This window comes from Pteropus vampyrus, unplaced genomic scaffold, assembly GCF_000151845.1.
Source record: "Pteropus vampyrus isolate Shadow unplaced genomic scaffold, Pvam_2.0 Scaffold95, whole genome shotgun sequence".
Classification (NCBI taxonomy): Eukaryota; Metazoa; Chordata; class Mammalia; order Chiroptera; family Pteropodidae; genus Pteropus; species Pteropus vampyrus.
The window spans coordinates 4,256,143-4,280,509 of NW_011888876.1; the positions used below are offsets into that span (position 1 = coordinate 4,256,143).

At 36.0% G+C, this 24,367-nt stretch overlaps 1 protein-coding gene and 1 long non-coding RNA gene across 3 annotated transcripts in view; one reads left to right on the plus strand and one right to left on the minus strand.

The window, feature by feature from the left end:
* NR6A1 (nuclear receptor subfamily 6 group A member 1) overlaps positions 1 to 24,367 on the plus strand; it is a 193,150-nt gene that overhangs the window by 54,228 nt on the left and 114,555 nt on the right. The window lies entirely within an intron of this gene.
* The window catches only part of LOC105294867, a 39,205-nt gene continuing 15,565 nt past the window's right edge, over positions 728 to 24,367 (minus strand). Inside the window, exon 2 of the long non-coding RNA XR_002781346.1 lies at positions 728 to 10,149. This is a non-coding gene — a long non-coding RNA (uncharacterized LOC105294867). The remainder of the gene's footprint in view (positions 10,150 to 24,367) is intronic.

Genomic DNA, 24,367 nt, shown 5'->3' on the forward strand with positions numbered 1-24,367 from the left:
GTAGGTAAGAATGTCTGCTTTAACCACTGCTTTTCAACATTCACTGGAGGTTCTAGCTGGTGCAAAAGAGGCGGGAAAGGCATCTGAATTGAAAAGTATTAAAACTCTTTATTGATAGGTGACATAATCCTATATGTAATCCTAAGTAATTCACAAAAAAACCAAAAACAAATAGAACTAAATAAGTGTAGCAAGATCACAGGATACCAGGTCAGTATGCAAAAGATAATTGTATTTTCATATTGTAGCAACAATTCAAAAATGAAAGAAAACAATTTCATTCATAATTGCATAAAAAGAATAAAATAGGAATAAATTCAATAAAAGAAATACAAGATTTGTATACCAAAAACTATAAAATATTTTTGAGAAGTTTAAAAAGACCTGAATAAATGGAGGAACATTCCATGTTCATGGATTAAAAGTCTAAATATAAGGATGACACTTCTTCCCAAATTAATGTATTGATTCAATGCAATCTCTATTAAAAAAATTTCAGCATGCTTTTTCAGAGAAATTTAATCCTGTAATTTATGTGTAAATGCAGAGGACCTAAAATAGCCAATACAATTTTTCAAAAGAACAAAGTTGGTTGACTTACATCACATAGTTTAAAAATAAAGTCACAATTGTCAAGACAATATGATACTGGTGTAAGGATAGGTACTAGAACTGGACTGAGAGTACAAAAATATATCCTTACATATGCGGTCAATTGATTTTTGACTCAGTGGGGAAAAAGATAGTTTTTATTTCCAATAAAAAATTAGATATCTGCATGGATAAAAAAGGACTCAGACCCTTAATTTACACTAGTGACAAAAATTAGCTCAAAGTTGGTCATATACCTAAATCTAAAACTACAAAATGTCCCCAGAAATATCTTCGTGGCTTTAGGTTAGGCTGCAACTTCCTAGACATGATACCAATGGCACAAGCCATAAAAGAAAATTTTGATTAATTGGCTTCACTAAAATGTAAAATTTTTGCACTTCAAAAGATATAACTAAGAAAATAAAGAGACAGGCTACAGATCAAGAGAAAATATTTGCATATCTGATACCTAATAAAGGAGTATACAAAATATATGAAAAACTCATACGACTCAAGAGGCAACCCAGTTTTTAAAATGGACAAAAAGTATTGTACGATTTCACTTCCAAGATACCTAGAATAGGCAAATTTATAGAAACAGTGGACTAGAGGTTGCTAGGTGAATTGGGGAATGTATAGTTACTGTTTAATGGGTACAGAGTTTTGTTTAGAATTATGAAAAAGTTCTGGAAATGAATAGTGGTGATGGTGGTACAACATTGTGATTTAATGTCACTGAATTGTACACTTAAAAAATGGTTAATAAAAATGAAATTAGAAACAGGATGAAGACTTGAACAGACATTTCATCACATGAAAAGGTGCTGAGCATTGTTAGTCATTAGGGAAATGCAAACTAAAATCACAGTGAATTTTCACTGCACACCCTTTGGAATGACTATTGTCAAAAAGACTATAAAAATGTTCTAGTAAGTGTTGGTGAGGCTGTATAGAAACTGGAAACCTCGTTAATTGCTATGAGAATGTAAAACAGTACTATCACTTTGGAAATCAGTTTGGCAATTTAATAAAAAGTTAACATAAATTTACCATATATGGAGCAATTCCACTCCTAGTTATCTATCCCAAGAGAAATAAAAAACCTATGTCTACACAAAGACTTGTATGTGAATGTTCATAGCAGCATTTGTAATAACCTAAACCTGGGAACAATCCACATGTCCACCAACTGGTGAATAGAAAAACAAAATGTGAAATATTTGTATAATGGAATGCTACTCACCAATAAAAAGGAATGAACTACTGATACATGCTACAACATGAATGAACTTCAAAAACATACTAAGTGAAAGATACCAAATTAAAAAAGACCATATATTGTATGATTCTATTTATATGAAATGTTCAGAAAAGGCAAATTTACAGAGACAGCAGATCAACAGTTATCTGGGTGTAAGGGTGGGAGTAGAGACTGATTGGAAACAGGCTCAAGGGGAGTGTTTGGGGTGATGAAAATGTTGTGGAATTGATTACGGCGATAGCTGCACAACTCATATGAATAAAAGTCATTGAGTTGTCCACTTACAGTGGATTAATTTTATGGTAAATAAATTACACCTAAATGAAGCTGTAAAAAACCTAAGATTTGGAAGGAGATAAAGACAGACTTTTGGATAAAATGGTGTAAGTTCATCAGTCAAGTGATGCCCTATTGATGATTTGTGATGTCTCTCATTAAATTTTGCCTTGGAAGCCTATGCCCTCCTTGTTCTCAAAGCTCTACCCTGACCCCTGCCCCACTAAAGAATCTATTGGAAAGAACTTTTTCCAAAGGAGAAGCAACTTTCTCTTGTTTGGGAAGACTGACTCAACTGTTTGGAGTGTGGCTCTGGTGGACTATCTAAGCTGATGACACTTAGATATAGAAAAATGTCTTCTTTTGGCCTCAAGTTATAGATGAACTCCAGCTAGACATCTTGCAAACATGTGCAGCTGGTTGATAAGTAGGTGAGAGTTTGGGGAATGAGTGAATCTTGTCTACTGAAAGTGGAGAACCCATGGAGTGGTCCCGTCAGAGACCAGGATGCCTTGGGTTGTACTGCTGTGTGCTGTTTGCTGCACACTTTTCACTGTTTCCTTGCTGAGGGGAACCTCACAACAATCCCCTGAGATAGGAGAGAGATTTTTGGTCCCCCTTTCACAAAGAAGTAAGACTTATAGGGTGACTCATTTGTCCAAGAGCACACAACCATCGCAGAGCTGGACTTAGATCCAGGTTTTCTGACTCCATATATCAAACCATTTCTTCTATACTCTACTGTTTTGCCTCAGCTGTTTACTGGAAAGAGGAGAGAAAGGAGCATGTGATTCTGATTGATTACATGTGTTTTCAGTAGATTTAGTTAGTAGAAAGGATAGGAAGGGAAGTTGGGCTACACTGTAAGTTGAGGGGTTCTATAGCAAGATTAATCAAGGTAGATTTGTCCCAATGTTTGGTAGCTATTAAAATTATACCTCGGGTGGAACTATATTCATGGCACAGATGGCTTGAAGGTCCTGTGTAATTGGCTCAAGGAGCAGACCACTTCCGAAGTTATAAACATAATTGTGCCAGAAATCATAAGGAAATTCACTTGACAAACATTTATTGAGTGTCTACTCCATGCCATGCCCCTTGTCAAGATACAGGATTAAAGATCCAGTTGGATCCTGTTGACCTGAGAGCACAGGAGTAGGCTGAACTTTCCGTCATTTTCATTCTCTGAGGCTGATGTATCTTCCCTCCAACACCACTTCCGCCTGGACCTGGAGCCCACTGCTTTCTACTGTCCCTGCAGCTCTGCTTCCTGCAGGTCCTCTTTCTTGACAAATATAGTTCATTATTTCTTCCTTTTCCAATGTGGGTTCTTCCATCTGCTTTTCAGCCAAACATAGGTAAATCTTGTATCTAAAAGAAATCTTTACTTTTAAAAAAAAGATATTAAAATTTTTTTCTTAATTGTTGAAATAGTTCATGGTTATTGCTAAAGACTTGGAAGACATAGATGAGCTATAAATAATAAACGTATAAATCACCTTTAATTCTACAACTTAGAGATTCCAACTATTAACATTTTTGCTTCCAGTCTATTTGAAGTTCTAATTTGCTTTTTACTTCCTATCAGCCAGTGTGCGCACGCACACGCGTACACAGATTTTAGCATCTTATTTAGTACCAGGCTCTGTGTGAAATATTTTACATGTATTCTTACTCTTCAAGTAGCCCTGTGAAGCAAATACTGTTATCATATCTCCTATTAACAGATGATAGATCTAAAGAGTAAGTGACTTGTCCAGATTCACATAGTTGGCCCAAGTGCTTCACCACTACCTTTCCAGAAATCTATTTTCATCCACGATTATCATTCCAAAAAGTTCTTTTTTTCAAAGACTATCAGTAATTTTTAAAAATTTTCTGCCTCTTTCTTTGGCTTTGTCTCATGACCTCTTCTCTATCTTCTATGTGCTTTAGCGACAGCTTCAATTTTGTGAAAGCGCTATGCCCCTTTGGCCTGTACACATGCCATCCAGTTCCTCTGCTAGGAATGCTCACCCCTCTTGTCTCATCCAGGTAATTGCATTTACCATTCAAGTCTATTTAAATGTCATTTTCTTGAAGTCACTTCCCAGACCTTTCTCACACCCACGACTGGATTGATCCCTTCCAATATTTGCTCCCATAGTACTTTGTTTATCTCTTTTGCAGAACTTTTCACACTTGGAATTATTTTTTTCATTAGAATTTGATCTGCCATTTGTGCCACAAATGGCTATACTTTTGTTTTCTCCATATTTCCTGGCATATGGCGCAGTTGAGGTGCATGGTAGGAGTCCAATAACTATTTGTTACTTATCTTTTTCATTCACTCTCAGCTCCATGCTTATAAATCACAAATGTGCATTCTCTATTTAAAAAAAAATGAACTCCTGTTTCTTCCAGTTTGAAATAGCTCATTTCTTAGTGCATTTCAGGCTCCTAATCTAGTAAAGAGAGTTTGGCTCCATTCTTGACTCCTTGCTATCTATTCTGTTCGAGCCAGTTCCTTGGAAGGTAGATCTGGTCTATTGAGCAAGAAAGATGGCCACAATATTTTAAGTGGAAAAAGGTTACAGAACATTATGTATAACTTGTGATATTTTCTCTAAGTATAAATACATATGTTTTAAATATCTGTGAAATATCAGATAGTGTATACACTGAACAGAATGATGGGAGGAGCCCACTAATGTACTTTAGTTTTCTCTCTTTTGTATGAATTTTTCAGGGACAACATACTAAAAATCCTATTTCGAAGAAGAGAAAACAACCAAAAATAAGGCTGAATGCCTTTTTGAGATAGCTTTTCCATTCTCTCCACTCCTGCTGCCTCAGCTCATTTGTATAACACGTTTCTGTTTCTCTCCTTCTCTCTTTCATCCTCCCACTTCATCTGCTTGATAAATCTTCCCAAAGTCCTGCTTTCGTTATGTCCTTTGGGAACTCAGCACTTAAAGTGGCCCCATGTTGTACTAATTCTAAAAATTATCTGCCTGGCTCACAAGGCCTTCCGTAATTTGTTCTTTTACCTTTCCAGTGCTGTTCGTAAGGACCCCCTGACACGACCTCTGAACAGTTCTGCTCTTGCCCCCTCTACTTGCCACATATATTCTCTGTTGCTGATATTTACTTACAGTCCCATCTGCAGATCACACCCTTAAACTCACATAAGTTGTCTGTCTTCCTGTAGCACTTATTTTTAGCCATGAAACCGCATAGGATTTTGGTGGCTGAAATGAAAAAATTTTTTCATTGGCATATTTAAAGACTGTTGATTGTATAAATAAATGACATGCTTGTTCAGGTATAAGTTTTTCAAAAGAATATGTCAGACATTATTTTCTAATGTTTTCAGAAAATTTGGAAATAGTTGGTGGTTGAAAATAAATGGCTAGAATGCATGGCATCATGAAAACAGCTCTATCTGAATTACCTTCTTTGTGTCCAGTATAAAAGAAAGAAAACCTTTTGATTTCAGTAAATACTTCTTGGGTGGAACAGTTGTTCGTTCATTAAGTCCTTTAGGGGAGGCTTTAGTTTTTGAGAGCGCATAGACTCAAATGCACCAGTCTCTAACATCAGACACAGTTTGATACCGATTTGGCTGCTACAGCATGGTGCAAAGTTTGTCTTTGATTTCTCTTTTTAGTTCTTGTCTCACTACACCTGTGCTTTTCCTTCCTTCCTAACCCTGAGAAAAAATTCTGGAAGGCTAAGGACAAGACTCTACTGCCTCTTCTGACTTTTCCTATGAGAATCAGTTTCTCTCTATCTCAGACGAAGTGTGTACTAAATTATTCATGACCAAGGTCCTTGTTTTCCTGTCATTATCATAAAAGATTTAGTGGCTCACCTCAGCTTATGTTATAGGATTCAGAGAATTGATACATTTTAAATTTTGTTAAGAAAAATGTGTGCATCTGCTATCTCACTTAGGTTTTTTTCTTATTTGAGGGACATGATTTGCAAAGGCCAGAATTAATGGGCCTAACAATTAGTCAAAAGAGAATAGTTAAGTACATTTGAACAATAATAACCAAGACATTCATACGAAGACGCACTATATAATCATTTAAAAGAATGAATATGATGTAATGAGCTTGCCGTGGAAGGCTATCTATAATGTACAGCTGAGTGAAAAAGCTGTACATGTATAAAATGAGCTTGCTTTTGTTTAAGCCACTCTCCCCCCAAAACACAAAAAAGTTCTCCAATGATATAAAATAATATTTAGTTTGTATTTATTATTTAAATAATAAATAGATAATATAATAAATAAGCTTATATTATTTATAACAAGTTATTAAACTTACGGTTTAGCATAATTATAGGTGATTTCTATTGAGGAAATGGATTGCAGATGATGAGGAAAAAGATTTTCAACTTTTACTTAAGTATTTCTATATTTGCATATTAAGTAATGAGCATGTGATTCTTTCTAATTTAAAAAATTTTGAAAGCATGGATTTTTCAGTATGGTGTGATGTCAAGGTGTATAGTTTATTCTTTCTATAAAATATCATTTCTTTAACTCTAGAACATCTTTAAAAAAGAAAAAGAAAAAACAAAAATACCAGGCATTTAGAAAGCTTATTTCCTATTAGAACCAAAGAGAGCAAGAGAAGTTCTAGCCAGTACGTTGGAGCCAGCAGCAGCTCCTACCCGTGACAGTAGCTCATGCACTCGGGTGACTCTGCACGTGCCTTTGCTTCCCTTGGGATTTTTGGTCCGCAGTTTGCATTCATTGATCAGTGAGTTGATTCAGACTCAAACCCACCGACAGCAATGAATGTTGAGTGCAGCCATCAGTGTTTCCATTTGGTGGAGTCGCCTTGGCCTTCCCCAGCTCCTGGCTCTTCTTTTCCACACTGGTTCTTGGAGGTCTATGTCTGGCATCTCTCTTAGTAACTAACAGTTGCAGGCCTACAGTAATTATTGATAACATGGACACTAGTGCTGAGAGGTTCTTAAAGATGGAAAAACTATGGTTCGGAGAAGAGAAGGGGCTCCTGGAGAAAGAAGCCAGCAGGTAGCCCCATGACCGCACAGGCAGTGCTTACGTCCTGGTTGACGTAAACAAGTGTTGCAGACCCTGGTTCTTCCTCTCTGTTTTGAACCAAGAAGTTACCAGTGCCTTTCAAGGTAAATTTACACAGGTTATGTTTTGGGTTAAATAATAATAATATTGACCATTTGGAATAGTTAGTACCAAGCACCTTCTATATCACCTCGTTGACTCTCAGAACTCCATGAAGGTAGGTATTCTTATTATCCCCCATTTTATATATGAGAAAACTGAGACTTGGACACTCACCCTGAGTCACACAGCTAGTTAAGGAGTTGAGCCAAGGCACACTCCAGATCTGTCTGACTCTAGACCTGCCTTTTTACTTGAATTTAACAACATTTAAATAAGCACAAGTGTGGATGGAGATAGTGAGGGCAGTAGTTACTTTCAAACAGCTCCTGTTCTAATGGGGCTGTCAAGACTTAACCACATTAACTGTAATTGGAGGCAGAATCTGATAAGAGCTGTGTAGACATTGAAAAATTCTGTGCTATTTTTGCTTATTAAATCCTCCCATTGCTCCTAATTAAAAGTTTTGAGGGTATGTGGGAGAAATGGTTGTAAAACTTAATTGGATTTTACTCTAAACCAAAATACATATATTTAATAAATCTTTCCTTGCTACATCCTGTTTCTCAAAAAGAGTGGCATATTTCTAGGAGACATTTAAATACATTAAGTATTACCATGGAACGTTCCTCATCTTGCTGAAACAAGACACTTGTTTGTCAAAAGCACAGCATAAAAGGAACAATGGGAAATAGAGGAGAATTTTTAAAAAAATTCACTGCACCACCTTTGGGGGACAGGCGGCGGGACTGGTTCTGGTGATCTCTTGTGACATGTGAAGACACAGCCTGCTCCTTTGCTTCAGGGAATGTAGTGTTGTCTGTAAGGACCCCAAGGTACAGTCAACGGTCGGTGGTTTTTTCAAATCCCAAACTCACCGACAGCGTTGAATGTTCCTTGGAGTCCTCCGGATCCTGGCCCTGGCAGTCCTTCTTCAGCCTGTGTCCACGTTCCTGGAGCCAATGAGCAGTGAGACCACTGCTGATGGAGGCTCTCACATTCTTTTCCAGGTTTTAAGTTGAGAGTATTTAGATTATGAAATCGGTTTGTGTACAGCATAGAGCTAATGGACTTCAGGATGCGAGACTGCAGTATTTATACAAGCAGACTCAAATGGACATTTGAGAAAATGGCTCCGAATGGTATTTTGTAATTCTGAAAATGCAGATATCCCTTTTATAGTAATATATGATAATTGTTAAAGAGTAAGAGTTAGAAAGAACTTAATATAATTGAGTATCTACTGTGTGCTGAGATTTGTATATTTTCACCTCATTAAATTCTCAATAACTCACTTTTACCTCATGAGAAAACTGAGTCTTAGAGAGGTAAAGTGATTTGCCCAAAGTTACATAGCGAGGAGCCAGGGTTACAAGCCAGAATTTAATACTTAAATATTGGACTTTATGATTGCAAATGTCACCGATCATACCGCCTCCTCCCTTGTGCACCACAAAACTTATTATCGACTATCTGGGGATAAAACTGACAGTGAAAGCTAAGTCAAACAAGTAAATATCTTCTTCTTGTTTGCTTGTAATAATAGTTGGTGGGTCTGTAGGTGAAATGTTTCATAAAGGAAGATGAAAAAAATTAACTTTCATAATTGGATCTTGGATCACGAAGTTATCACAGAGGTTTAGTGGTGGTCTACAAGTTATTTTCCATATTGAAAAAGCAAAGAATAAACAAAAAATCCCATCTTCTAATAGAAAGCCTACCCTTCTCATCAGTAGGATCATAGAGAGTAACTAAAATGTCAGGTATCTTTTCCTTTGGCAGGAAGGGTATCAGTGCATTGTAGACATACTGGTTATTTTGTATTGGCTGTTGAATGTCCTTAATGAAAATCTGGAAAATGAATTAAATGAAACTCTTCAGAATGTAGGGTTTATAATGGAAGGATCCAGGAGCACACAGTAGCAAAAGGACTTACAGAACTGCTGGCCGAATTGAGGTTAATCTTTAATCAGGGGTAGTTATTACCATTTGCTTTAGGTTTAAATATTAAAGGTTGACTGTTCTCAAATTCATTTTTAAAGCAGCCAAATGGTACACATGAAAGAAAGTCAACCAGTGAGAATTTTATTTGAATGTAAACTGTTTACATTCTACATCAGTTTATTTCACTCCTTGTCAAAACACTCCAGTTAGCCAGCTTTATTGAGTTCTCAGTGATATAACAGTAAATTGTATACAAATGACAACAACAGAATAGCAACTGTTACTCTGTAGTATTTAAAAACTAATGGGTTTATTTTAAATGGTCTTCCCCTTGGCCTGATTATATGAAGAGATGCCTTATACTAGTTGGATAAATAAACATTCACACTTAAAATGCTGATTTCTGTTACGTCAAACCATTAGATGTTTATGAAATACTTCTGCTGTGTTATTCTAAGAAAAATGTTTTTCATAGACTTGAAAAACTAGAGAAAAGTGAAAGAAAGGTAGATTTCTAGAATGACTTAGGGGTATTTCCCATTGTGTTTGAGATAATAGATTTTCATGCACTAAAGCCTTCAGCATCCTTGTTTCTTTAATTTGCTTTAAGTTTTTAATTTTAGTTTTTATCATCAAGCAAGATGAAAGGCACATATTATATCTTTTAAGTGAGTTTGGCTAAGGGTTTATGTACTCAATGCGAGGATAAAGTCTAAGGGCTGAAAGGTAAGGGTTAAATTAGACAAGAGTTATAGAAGCTATTTAATTCTTGGTTTAGGCTGGTTTTGAGTTTGTCAGAACTCATCATGTCATTATTGATCATTTCACTTACCTCCTTTCCTTCTGTAGAGGTGCTATGAAATATTGAAAGCCACATTGCTCCAATTTGGAGATGTAAATGTTTTCATAGTCTTCTTGAGGCCTCTTGATATATATACTTGAAAGAAAAAAAAAGCATAAACTCAACTAAATAATGTATTTTAGGGATTAGTAAGCTTAGAAGAGGAGCCACTATCTCAGGTGGCTGTCTCCCCAGATACTTCCCAGGCACTCTGCAGGGTGCATCTCTGGAAGTGTTGGGGAAAATGCTGCTAGCCTTGAGGACAAATTCTTGAGTTGTAAAGATGACATCAGCATGTCAGCATGTATCCATGTTCCTCTTACCCACACTGCTAGTGTTCTGCTTTACCCCTTTAATAATTCATTAGCAGAATCCTAGGAACTCTTTCTCCTACATATAGCCCTTGCCACCACGGAGCCCACTGTCTACCCAGGGAACTAGACATAGACATAGCTGATGACAAAGGTTGATGGCTATATTGGCAGAATGATACGAACTGTGTTAAAGGAGAACAGAGAAAAGAACGTTAATTCTGCCTGGAAGAGCCAGGAAAGGTTTCTCTGAGTGGTCACATCCGATCTGGGCCTTGAAGGTTTAGTTTAATTTTTACTAGATGGAGAAGGAAAGATATTCCAATAGAGGGAAAACTCTGCACAGGAACTCCTGGAGGCAGAAAAGTTCAGGTAATGGTGAATATTGAGATTAACTTCTCGCAGCGTCAGTAAGGATGTAGGACAAATAGCACTTGCCCTTCCTGTGCATACTTGTGAAAAGCTGTTGAGGTTATTATATATGTGAAAGTAGCATGCAAATATAATTGCTAGGTCTATTTTTCTCATTGCTCTTGCTTTATATGTGCTAAACTAAATTAAATAAAGTACCTTATCGTGATAGACATTTCTAAATTATATTATTTGGCTCTTCTTTTTCTTTAAAGTGATCATAATTTAAATGTTTACATATTAAGTATTTGGAGAAGCAACATTTTAGCATAGCAAAGAGCACAGGCTTTGGAGCCAGAATCTTTTTTTTTTTTGAGCCAGAATCTTGACTTTGCAACTTACTAGCTATGTGACCTTGGGCAAATTACTTAACCTCTCTGTTTCTGTTTTTCCTTATCTCTAAAATGGAGATATTGATAGTATCTACTTCATAGGAATGTTGTGAGGACTAAATGGGGTGATATATGTCAAGTATGTGAAACAGCACCTGACTCATGTTAAAAGCTTTATGTTATTTCAAAATGACTTAAATTGTTAAAATCATTTACAACTATTATTTACATGTTACTAAATAAAATTGCATGTTTTTTCCAGAATTCCATTTCTAGTCCACATACACTAATGTAAAATCCTTCTTTTATAGTTAAAACAACATCTGACTAGCTATTACATTATGTACATTTTAAAGATTTTTTTAAATTAATGCTCTACCATTTTCTTTGTGACCTTAGGTAAAGTTTTTATCTCCCATTAGCTTCTATATCCTCAATCTGTAAAAATGAGAATATTGATTGTGAGGATTAAGTTAATAATATGATTAAAAACTCTCTGGAAAGCTGTGGATTCTCTCCCTAAATACATGTACATAAACAAAATTTTGAAAGCAGTTTCAGTTATGGACTTCCAAGAACCCATCTGTAGACTCCCTATGAAATTAAGATCAAGAAATTCTGACTAAAGCTGTAGACCAAGATTTCACAGTCTAGTCTTGTCACTGGTGGTTGTCCCTGGAAGTCTTGATCTCCACTTTATTAGGAGTGGCTTCTTGCCAGCAGTAGTGCAAACTGTCGCCATCATCTAGTCATACCTTTCTCTGTAGCATAACCTGTTTTGAAACTAGACTGTGATAACTGGACAATGATGGGACCTGGAAAAGTAGTCGTTTAGAGTTCACCAAGTTTGTACCAATAGTAGATACCAACCATTAATTATTAACTCTGGTTATACAATTAAATTTCTAAAAGAAGTTGCTAGATGAGAAGTTACACAATATTTGAATTTAACTATGTTATTTTTCAACAGTTCCCCACTTTCCCCCACTTCCCCAGCCACCATTTAGTTTGGAGCTGATCCCAAAACTATGACTACTAATTCTGGCTTTAAGTTAGGCTGAAAGAATGTGTTGTTTCAAGGCAATGCTTAGAAAGGAGCCTGCTGAATTCAGAGTGTTTACTTGAATATTAGCAAGAAAAAAAAGTGCGCCAAATATTGCGGTTGTATATGGAATTTTTGGTCATTCTTATATTTAGCTTGCCTGAGGGTTTTACCAGAGAGTTGAGAAGTATGCATAGAAATTTAAACTCAATAGCTTGGAACGTTTTGCTATTTGACATGGCAACTTTATATCAAGTTACTTTAGATGATATTTTAGATGACTATTGAAGACAAGAGGAGGCCAACTGGATGAGATAAATTGGCTTAGTACCAAGGGCAATAACTATTTCTCTTCAAATGGGACTATGTTTTAAAACCTATCAAAATATTCTGTCACATGCATTCTCCATCCCTAGTTACAGTGACTTCATGTGTTCGAGATATTACTATGTTAGATTATTTTGCAAACTCACAGGAAGCACTACTTCATTTTTCTATGCAAAATTAATTCACAGGATATCTGTAATCAGTGAACAACTCTTCTGAGTAACTACCAAGGATTGTTCAGCCGAGCTGGATAAGTGAGTACATAAGTGAATTAAGAACTTGAAATCACAAAGGAAATAGGAACCAAAATCATGCAATAGCTAATATTCATGGGAATTTAGGAATGCACTGGAGAGAATCTTGGGTTTTATTACAATGTGCGAAAAGTGTTGGCAGAGATTTTTAAAGTCTTTTACAGCCAACAGGCATGTGTTTTGCTGCAAGCAGTTAATGAAATAAACAAGAACAGTGACCAAAGGACTCAAATCTTTTCCATTTTTACAGTAATAAAACTTTGATGATATATCAATAATATAAGACTGTATTTCTTCCTCTAATCTAATTTAGTTTATTGGATTAAATTTACCAATGGCACTTTACACTTTAAAAACTTGATTTCTGTTTTTATAAAGTTTATTATTGCATCAGGTAGATTATAGCTTTGTGTTAAGGCATCGAAAGTTATAGGTAATTAGACATATACATAACCAACTTTTTAGTTATTCATAACAGGTAGGGAAAATGCTCTTTACATGTTGCTTTTCTTGGCTATTTTCAGCACATAATTGAATCTTTGTAAAATACGATGTTTTAAAAGCTTTATTTTTGAACGTATATTCTCTAGAAAGTTATGCTTAGATTTACCTCATAAATGAAATAGTACCGAACAAGGTTGGGCAAGCTATTAATACTTCATATATCGCTTTTAGACTTACGTCTTCATTGCTACACTGATATTGGACAGTATTGATGTTTGGGTAAGAATGCTGATCATGGACAGGAGAAAGAATTCTGGACTGAAAGAATAGAAAATAAATCCAGTTTATAGTTTTATAACTTTCAAAGTTGTTAGGAATCTTAGAGGTCGTTTAGTCTGATGATCAGGATTAAAAGTAGTGGTGTTGGGAAATGAAGATGGCTAATAATGCATATTTCTAGATATCGCCCTAGACTTAGTAAATCAGATCCTCTAGGAATGGGTTCTACAGTTTTCAAAAGCCTCCAGGGGATTCTGAGGGGACCATTTCATGGACATTTGGAACCTCTAATTTAGGCAAAGATCTTTCTTTAATAGATGAGGAAGCAGATTTAGAAGGAAAATTAACATCCAAATCACAATGGGTCAGAATTGAAATCCTTGACTCTGTGTGTACGTGAGTATGTGCATGTGTTTGCTTATGCTGCGGTACCTCTTTATCATGAGAAGGAATGCCTTTGCAGAAGTTTCCTTAATGTCCTGTTGGCTATCTGCAAAGTCCTTCAAGTCAGTCTATCTGCCTGGTAGGTCAAACATCTTAGCCTTAGGGATACACCCAGAACTAGTGCAACTGGACCATTGACTTGAATTTGATATGTTGAAGCATTTGACTAAGTAAGCAATGCTGAATGCTGTTGGGTTAAAAACTGTCCACGGTATGAAATGAGAAATAGCTGTAAGTGATCAAAACTCTGAAGGCCCTCCAGGCTCTGACATTTATCAGCTGCTGCTTCACTTTAACACTTTTCTCTAATCAAAGGTGACTACCACTGGTTGGAAGAGGCTTGCAGAACCTCTGGCTGTTCTCTGGGGAGGAATTTATTTTAATTGCCAGTGAGAAGGTAGGAATGATTTCAGTAAAGATCAAGAACCTCCAAATCCACTTAAGCTTGGGCTCCTGGCCAAGTGTCCATCCTCAGGAGAGAGTTGGTGTCAGCTGCTGCCTTGGGACTTGAGGTATTTCAAAAAAGCCAAAGGCATTACGGAAGCCTTTCCTGAGTTGGCAGGCAGGAGTGGCACTAGGAATCAAGGCCTGACACATGTCATCAGCCTGGGAAAAGTGGAGTTTGGACACTAATGATAGCTCTTGTCAAAGCTCACTGTGATAAAGCCAGAAGGATTCAGCGTAGGGGTTAGTTTGCATAGGAGAGGAGTTGTAGCTTAAAGAACACCTGCCAAGAGTTTTCACTGCCCCAGCTGTATGTCAGTGACAAATCTTTCACCCTTGACTCCTGTCACTTCTTTTTAATGGGTGATAGTAGAGATGCTGGATTGATAAGGGAGAGAGGCAGCTTGGCTGTATCTAGCACATTGCCTTATTTGCTTGTTTTCTTGCCATTCTCTGTGTAGAACTAAATTTGTGTGACCATACTCCAGGCTAGTTTTTTTGTTCTGTCTGTATCTGAAGGTGTACTGGAGGACCAGAGTCACTGGTCCTCTATTTCCATAAATGCCACTGCTGGTGACCACACAAATGTTTTGATTGGCAGTTATGAGAAAGCATTTTTACTGCTATCTCTCTGTTAGAAGTGTTATTTTCAAATCTTGGCTCTGCCTTTTAGTAGCTGTGTGACTTTTGGCAAGTGGTTTATTCTCCATTTCTCGTCTGCAAAATGGACGTTAGTAATTGTAAATATACCACAGGGTTGTGAGAATTAAATGAAAGCAGGAAGGTAAGAATCTCAGGCATAATAACATTCAAATTTCAGTTACTGTTATTATTTTAATTATTTAGTCAAACTTCCTGCCTACTATGAAGAATGGAATGAGGGGTTTCTAAACCATTTTCATAGTGATTATAGGAATTATGGTTTAGATCGAACATAAAATTAAAGTCAGAAGACCTAGAATCAAGTCTTGACTATGCTATATGTTTCTTCATTTTCCACAAAAAAATTGTACTAACCAAAGACAAACAAAATAAAGATCTTTAAGATCTTTAAGAATCTTTACATTCGTAAAAATTGAGGTTCCCAAAAGCTTTTGTTTATGTGGGTTATAGCCATCACTTTTTACTGTAATAAAAATTAAAACTGGAATTAAAAATATTTTTGTTTAATTTAAAATAAAATAATAAATTATTACACATCAACACATAACATTTTAAAATGTAAGAAAATATGTATTTTAAAAATTTAGTGAGAAGATTGATATTTTATATTTTTGCAGCTCTCTTTAATGTCTGGCTTTATAAAAGATGACCGCTTTCTCTTATCTGCATATATCTGCTTCTGCATTTATCTTTTTCAATATGTCATTTTGGCTGCAGTATATGAAGAAAATCTAGTCTCTATACATAGAGGATTTTAATAATTTCTTCAGGTAATTGTGCATATTCTTCTTTGATACTAGACCAGATGTCAATACTAGGTAGTTTCATAAAGGTTAGTTGCAGTGTGGAATCTGAAACCATATTAGTGAACTTTTCACACTCTGATATGTTAAAATCTACTGGTCTCTCTTGCACTTTATGTGGATCTTTTACCCAGGCATGATTTTGTAACATTATGCATTGGCCATTTGGGAAATACTGGTTCACTGAGTTATACAGATTTTTATGAATATCGACACATTTCATTATATAATATAAAATAAATCAATTTTGTTAATATCACCACTAATCTCGTTGGAAATACCTTTAAATATTGGAAAGCCACGAAACTTATAGTGGCAGACACAAATTTTTCAAATTCTAATTTATGTTTGAAGGTTTGAATTTTATCACTGGCAACAAATTTTGCCAATTGTTTTCTTCGAAATGACATGCTCACTTTGTTTATTTTCAAGAAAACAATCCATCTAACATCCAAGTTGGAATAACCATAATTTTTTGTTCTTTTAAGAAAAGTGGTGGTCCATGAAAAATGGGTTAGTTCACCTTACAACTCAAAACAGTAGCTCAAAGTGCATTTTCTTGAGCCAACCAGTGTACAGCAGAGATGTTTTATGTATACTTTCCGTTTTGTCACACAAAATATTAAAAAGTTGTATACTCAAGATTTAATAAAAATTAGTAAATCTTACTGCTTCAGCAAGGACATTCTTAAGTTAAAATGGCTTCTTATGCCCGCCACTGCCTCCCCCTCTACCCCCCGGCCCCGAGTGTTTGGCAGTGATGAACACAGGGACTGTCAGTACATTTTGATGCCACTGCTTTCATTAGTGCTAAGGCCAGCAGTTTAACCCAACATTGGCTTTGCATTGTCAGTGCAAAAGAACATAGTGAGAAAGGCAAATAATGTCTTATCATTAACACAAAAATAGTTTTGACCTTGCAGGCTCTCTGTAAGGGTCTTGGAGACATCTGTGGACCACACTTTGCGAATCACTGCTATAGAGTCCAAATGTTAGGAAACTCTAGGTAAATGGTAGATATTGCCCTATTCCCTTCAGAGTTAAGACCCAGGGCTACAATAGGTTATAGAAGAGAAGACATCCCCTGGCCTACTGTTTTGGCATCCCCCTGGGGCTTAGAATAGTATTTAGGGACTTAGTTTGCACATAGTGGAGCTCAGTAAAGGTTGATCAATCAGTACAGGTTGCCTAAATATACTTTGCAACTTCTTTTTCATTCTGTACCTTAGAAACTCAGTTTTTTAAGTTATTGTAAATACCATATATTTTTTAAGTATTGCTGATTCCTCTGTTCAAAGTTATCCTTTTATAACTAAGTTAAAATTATATACACACATAATATACATATGTAAACATACATGATCAATATACATGTATGTCACATATGTATTTGTATATATTTAAGTATATATAAAAATTCATAGATATTTATGTATTTATACATAGATAGTACATATAAATCTTCTTATGTAAATATAAAGATCATTCACATTTAACGTTCATGACAGTCCTGCCAGGTATTTGGTATTATGTTTACTTCATACATGAGGAATGAGACTGTAATAGGGGATATGATTTGCTCCAGGTCACAGAGCTTTGATCTGTCAGGTGTCAAACTTTTCATAAATGCCTATTGCTCAGAGGAGTAAAGGCAATATAGATTGGATAGGGTAGAATTAATTATTTTCCCAGTGACAGATCTTCCCTAAAGCCTTCCCAGATTTCTCCCCCGCATCTCTTTTTCTCCTCCTTGGTTCTGTAGTATTTCTCATAGTGTCCCTTGTATTAGAATTGTCTGCAAGGCTTGTCTTTTCTATGATGTAAGCTCAGTGCAAACAGACATTTTGTTCAAATATATATCAGACACTTGATAAATGTTTATATTAAACTGTAAGTGTCCTTTGCTTAATTCACTGTTTATCTAAACACTATATAAATGAAATCATTCAAATATATTAAGTTAATGTTTTAATAAACTTAATATTTCATTTTGAGATGTGAATAATAACTCCATAATCTATGTCTCTATTTTAGAACTTGCAATATGTATCATTTTTAGGAAAGGAGTGTCATGTCTTATTTTCAACTCCCGAGTTTGAAAAGTGATGAAAAATATGATCATTTTTGTTCATACTGCTAATGTTGATTAATTAGTGTACTCTTTGGCTCCTTGGAGATGGTTCTATGATAAGATAATTGGGGAGGGGGCTGCTGACTTGAATCGATGGAAGGCAGATGGAAGAAAGTTGTCAGAGTCCAGCTTATTAGTCTTTTCAACGTTAGAGATAATCAGTTTGCAGCTTAATCAATTTAGATATCAAAGCATCCTGCATAAGATGTCAGTTGCAATAAAGCTGGTACCTGGCAGGTGATTGATTATTTCTCCAAAACAACCAATGATCTCTGCCACTTATGATAATTGCTCTATTTTTGTATAGTCTCTATAAAAAGATTATTTCAAGAGTAACATCTATACAAGTGACTAATCATAAATGCTTAGCTAGCATCTTGAGTGGAAACTTGAGATCTGAGTAGAGGAGAGAGTGTAGTTGTCAGTTCTTTGTAAATCACATGCAAATTGGGTACCTTTGCTTTTTAGTATGACCTCAGCATCTCTTTTTTGTTTCTAGGAAGTTCTTAGAACTGGAGTTCTTCTTCCCTTTGGGGCTTTCTTAACTACCTTTTCAAAATTTCATTTCCTCAGTGGAGTCTCAACTAAGTTATGTAAAAACAAACTGATTGAAGGACTTTATCCCAAAGTTTTCTTTTTAACTCTTTCAGAGATATTTGGTTACAGAAATTAATTCATGAATATTTTGGCTGTCAGAATAGAATCCTTATTTGCGCTGATCCAGGATATGGAGGTGAAGAGAGGGCATTTCTGTCACATTATAGCTTAGTCCATGTACCAAGGGGGTGAGGAGTGCCAAGGAGGTGAGAGAAGTAACACCCTTTTTTTTTTCTTATCTTAGTTAGTGCTTCCAACAACCCTTCTGATAAGGTAGTGGTTATTGCCTTTGTCACTGCACCAAGATATTCTGTCCCACTCCACTGTTTTCCAGCTGACCATAGAAGTGCTGGGTTTACATGTTCCAAAGTAATTTAATTATATGTCATCCAGTCATGTGAATATACTAACAGCGGCAGCTATTGCTAAATATATAAGATTAACTAGGTTCTATCATTTGATTAAAATACTAAATTCTACAGTTATTGAAGGGTGGTGATATATACATTGTTCAAACTTAGGAATTTACTCCATGAAAAAGCCATCGATTAGGGTGCTCTTTTAATTCATATGTGGGAAGTGGGGCTAAGACTGTGCAGGGATCTGGCTCATTTAGGAAGAATGTCAGCTTCTAAGCATGGGAGCATGGCCTTAAAACGATCGTGAACTGTAAAGAAAATGTCATTGGGTGGAATTTATTTAGACACTGACAGGCACTAAAAGTTAACATGTTAAGGGTTTACATTTTCAGTTAAACATTCTCTTTAAAATGGTTTAGAAAATTATACTGATTACATGCTTTTTTATTAAAAATTGTCTAGTGCATTTTCTTTAGGATTTATTTACAACAAAATGAATTCCATTTTTACCCTTGGTTCTTTTATGCTGGCATTCTCAGTCTTCTGCCTTTTTAAAAATGTTGGGGGGCTTATGTACATTATAAATATGTAGACTTTTTTACTATAGTTTTTAGGTCTTGTTTTTATTATTATCACTGATATTAAGAGTCTTATATAAACTTCTTCTGTTAAAAGGGTCATTGTGACTAAGATGTATATGATTAAAATAGACACTGGCAAACTAAGAAAATGGAAAAGTAAAATCTAGGTATGATTATTAGTGGTAAAAGGAAAACTTAACAGGTGAAAAATAATGCTATTTGAGTTCAGAATAATAGATACTTTTGGGGAGAAAGGTTATGAAGGAATCTTGCGAGCTGCTGTGTTTCATAATTTTTCCTGTGTATACATCTGTAAAAATTCATCACTTAAACATAAGGTTTGTTTACACCTTACCATATGTAAATTGTGCCTCAAAAAGTAAAATAGTAATAATATCTGAAGCAGACTGGCAAAATCTTGACCATTGTTTAATATGAGTGATGGTTCATTTTACTATTATCACTGTTTTTATGAAAATTTGAAATAGTTCATGATAAAATGAAAGAAAAATTTTGTCAGTCTAAACATATCCAGTTATATCTACTTTATGAGAGTAAAGGTGTTTCTTTTCCTTTTTCTTTAATCTGTCAATTTTTAGGTTTGGAATTTTGAGTTTTTCTTTGGTGTTGCTAAAGAATATAGAGAATGAAGTCTTGTTTGTATGATATCACTTGTTCAAAGAGGACAAACCCAATCTTGATCTTGAAACCAGCTTGTATGTAAATTCTTTCCATTCTTGAAACTGAGTGAAGATAAGTCAGACCACTTAGCTCTATTATTAAGTACATGGTAGTTCTAATTAAACACCAGTTTAAAAGGTTCTATCTTTCATAAGCATACCTTATTGAGGATTTGCCATGTACTTGATATTGAGAGAACTGTATTGTGGTGTGATGTTACTATTCATTTTGCCTTTGAGGACACTAAGGTTAAGTAACTTGTCCAAGTTCTCATGGCTAAAGTAGGAGGTGCGCCATTCTTGACCTCTAAAGGCTACCTAAGCTGCCAGTGTCAGAGTATATGAAGGTAATTATCATTCTTTGTAGCTGACTTTTTATTGCCAGAAATGGATAATCACTATTTTAAGAGATATTCATGTACTGTTTTAGAAGTCTTTTTAGAGCTTGAGTGGCCTTTAAAATTTCAGAATTTTTTCTAACACTTTCTTAATAATTTGGCAATATGGCTTTGTCCTTTAAAACAAAATCTGGAGTAAAGAGAAATATTTATTTCCTTGTTGTATGAAAACAAGGCTATTTGTAGGTCATCTCTTTTAAAAAGAAAGAAAATCTCTCTCCAAACCACATTAGAACTCATGCCAACTTGGTGACAGGGCCCTTACCAGAGTAATGATGTAAGGATTCGAAAGAGTACATAGTGCAGCTGCCAAAGCTCACACTGTGTAATTTCAACACCATCTTTCTGCCAGAGTCCACATCTCTTAACTTTTTTCTGCATGTACCAGATTATAATCACATAATATTTATCTTTTTGGAGGAGGGGAAATAAAGAGTTATTGTTTGATAAATTTATTGCTTTCTGAGGTGGTGGTGCCGTTTGGCCTCTCACATACTTTTTGAGTATTTCCCCCTCCTAACTTTCAAGTGTTATTCTCCTGGATGAATTCTTCCAAAATGTGACATGGCGGGTGGGGCGGGGGGGCGGGGGTGCAATTTACACCTTACCTGGTTTATGTTTTGCAAGAAAACTCTTCCCTTTGCATGTTTCTCTATTCAGTAAGTTCCATGTGCTACATTCCATTTATTTGCCAAGTCTTAGACTCTTATCCAAAGTACAGTATTTGAGTATGCAATCACACATACATGTACTGGCAGCAGTGTACTCTTTCCTGGCCTCTCTGAGAGAAAACTCGAAGCCAGAGGAGCAAATCCAGATGTTCTTGAGTCTGGCATCCTCAATTTAGAATTCTAGATGGCAAGACTTCATTTGGAAGTGTACCAGGCTTACTCAGCACCTGTTCTTGCTAACCATCACATTTTTATGACCAAAGATTCTGGAGTTTGCCTCCTTTGCTGGGCAGAAAGAATAGCACATCAAAGCTGCATGGGAAGTGGCTCTCCATTATTTCGGAGAAATATTTGATTTGCTTCAGGAAGCACGTAGAAGGAGGGTAGCTTTGCTGCTGGGAATAAGTCTGGGGTGAGAGCAGGTGCAACTGCAGCTGCAGCTCCTTAACCAGATCTGGCCTTGTTCAGTTTTTAAATAGTCTAAAACGTTTGGCATCAACATAAGTAAACCATTATGGGCTCTCTGGCACCTAACATAGTACCTTGCTCAAGAGGGAGCTGCTCACTGACTATATTCAGTCACCATTTATTGAACACCTTCTGTATGTACCAGGCAATGTGCTAGATGCTGATGATGAATATGATCTTTATTTTCAAGAAACCCAGTCTGGTAGGAGGTACCAACTGTTAGATAAATTACAGTTCACCGATTTTATTTGTTGCTGATGCAGGTTAGTATTTTGTTCACTTTATAGGTTAGCCGCAGAAGCCAGTCCACAGGATTGACTTCATGACCTTCTGAGACAAGTATGGGATTTCCCTTTGTACTAAAGCATTCTTGCTTGCTTGCATTTTGCCTCTTGAGATACCTTTTCTGACTTGCTCAGGAATGAAGATTTGTGGAGTGTGGAAAAAAATATTAGTATAGTCGTTTCCCCTTATCTTTGGGGATGTGTTTCCAAGACCCTCAGTGGAAGCCTGAAATCTCAGATGGTATTGAACCTTATATACCGTGTGCTATGTTTCTTTCTACAGTCATGCACTGTGTAACGACGCTGTGGTCAACAACGGACCACATACACAACTGTGGTCTCATAAGATTATAATGGAACTGAAAAATTTCTTGTCACATAGTGATGTAGTGCCTGTCATGACGTTGTAGCTCAACATGTTACTCACGTGTTGGTGGTGATGCTGGTATAAACAAACCTACTACGCTGCCAGTTGTGTAAAAATATAGCACATACAATTATGTAGCATACATGAGACTTGATAATGACAATTATCAGCTGTTACTGGTTTACATATTTATTATACTATTAATTGTTAATTTAGAGTATACTCTTTCTGCTTATTAAAAAAAAAAGTTTGCTGTAAAAGAGTATGCTGTGCTTTGTGTGCCAGCAGCAGCCTCATACATCTTGTGTTGACTGCATTTCTTGATTGTGTCATTTTCTCTTGTGTTTGATTTAATCTTGTATTTTTTTGGCACAGTAACGAGTTGTACAGGCTTATAGTAGGTTTGTACCGTACAGCCTAGATGTGGAGTAGGCCACACCAATTAGGTTTGTGTAAGTGCACTCTGTGATGTCTGCAGAATGACAGAATAGCCTAATGACACATTTCTCAGAACGTATCCCCATTGTTAAGTGGTGTATGACTATATTTATGTACCTTTTCACTTAAAGGAAGTACTTTATGGCTTCTCTTAGTATATTCGCATTGCCAGCATCACTACTCTCATGCTTTGGAGCTATTATTAAGTACAATAGGGGTTACTGGAACACAAGCCCTATGTGATACTGCAGCAGTGAATCTGATAACAGACAGCTACTAAGTGACTACCGGGCGGGTAGTGTATACAGCCTGGATACACTGGATAAATGGATGATTCATGTCCTGGGCGAGATGGAGTGGGAAGGGGTAAAATTTCATCAGGCTGCTCAGAACGGCATGCAATCTAAAACTTGTGAGCTGTTTATTTCTATAATTTTCCATTTAATATTTTTGGACCACAGTTGACCTTTCGTAACTAGAACCATGGAAAGCAAAACTGCGGACTATTGTATAATTCAGAAAGACAGTTCTAAGAAGGCTCCCAGAATTGGTTATTCTGTTCTAAGTAATGTTTCTTTTATCTAAAAAAGATGTGAAAATGCACCAGTCCCCCTGGCTATGTTGGATATCAGGTGGTTGTAAGGTAAGAGTATGAAAAGTGATTTCCTTCTCTCTGGGGAATATAGGCTTCCTTCACCTGACTTGCAGTTCGGGCAGAGCCAGAAAACACTTTTTATTTCCCCCCCCATATTCCTGGACAAATGAGGTCACATTTATTACTTAATAGTGATATAGTTCCTGTGCTATAACTTGTTATTCTTTTAGCTTTTCCTCCTGCCCTGCCACTCATTTTTAAGGATGACTATATGATGACTTCCATTATGCTTCTCTTAACTATAAGAAGAATGTTAAATTGTTTATGTTCAAACTTATTTCCACATTTCTTTGATGCAAAGCAGTCTCAGACAAAGTGTGTACATTGCTACTATTAAAATCAGAACAGCTAACATTTACATAGTATCTATGTACCAGGTTTTGTTTTTAGGGCTCTATATATAAAGCACTTAAAAGAAGGGTTGTCTAATCCTCACAACAACCCAGTAAGATAGATACTTATCATTTTTCCCATTTCACAGATGAAAACAGGAAGGCAGAATAAGGTAAATAGCTTGCCCAAGATCACATAGATAATAAGCAGCAGAGCCAGGATTTGAACTCAGAAATTCCAGACCCACTGTGTTCTTAATCAGTGCACTATACCATTTTATATTCAGTTCGACATTGAATTACAGAGTTTCCTAAAAGTAGGAGGTGGTAATATCTATCATTTGAGTTCTTCCTGTGTAGCTAGGCATTAGACATGTCATTTTACTTCTTTTCAATCTCATAGGTATGCGAATTGCTCACATTTTACAGTTGATAAAATCAGCTGACATTTATAGAGCACTTACTGTGGGTCAGGCATTGTGCTAACTGCTTTTCTTGTATTATCTCATTTAATGTTCACAATAGTTCTGTGGACAATTACCATTATTCTGGAATTGAGAAAACTGAAGCTAGAGAAGATCATTTGCCTAGAATCAAAT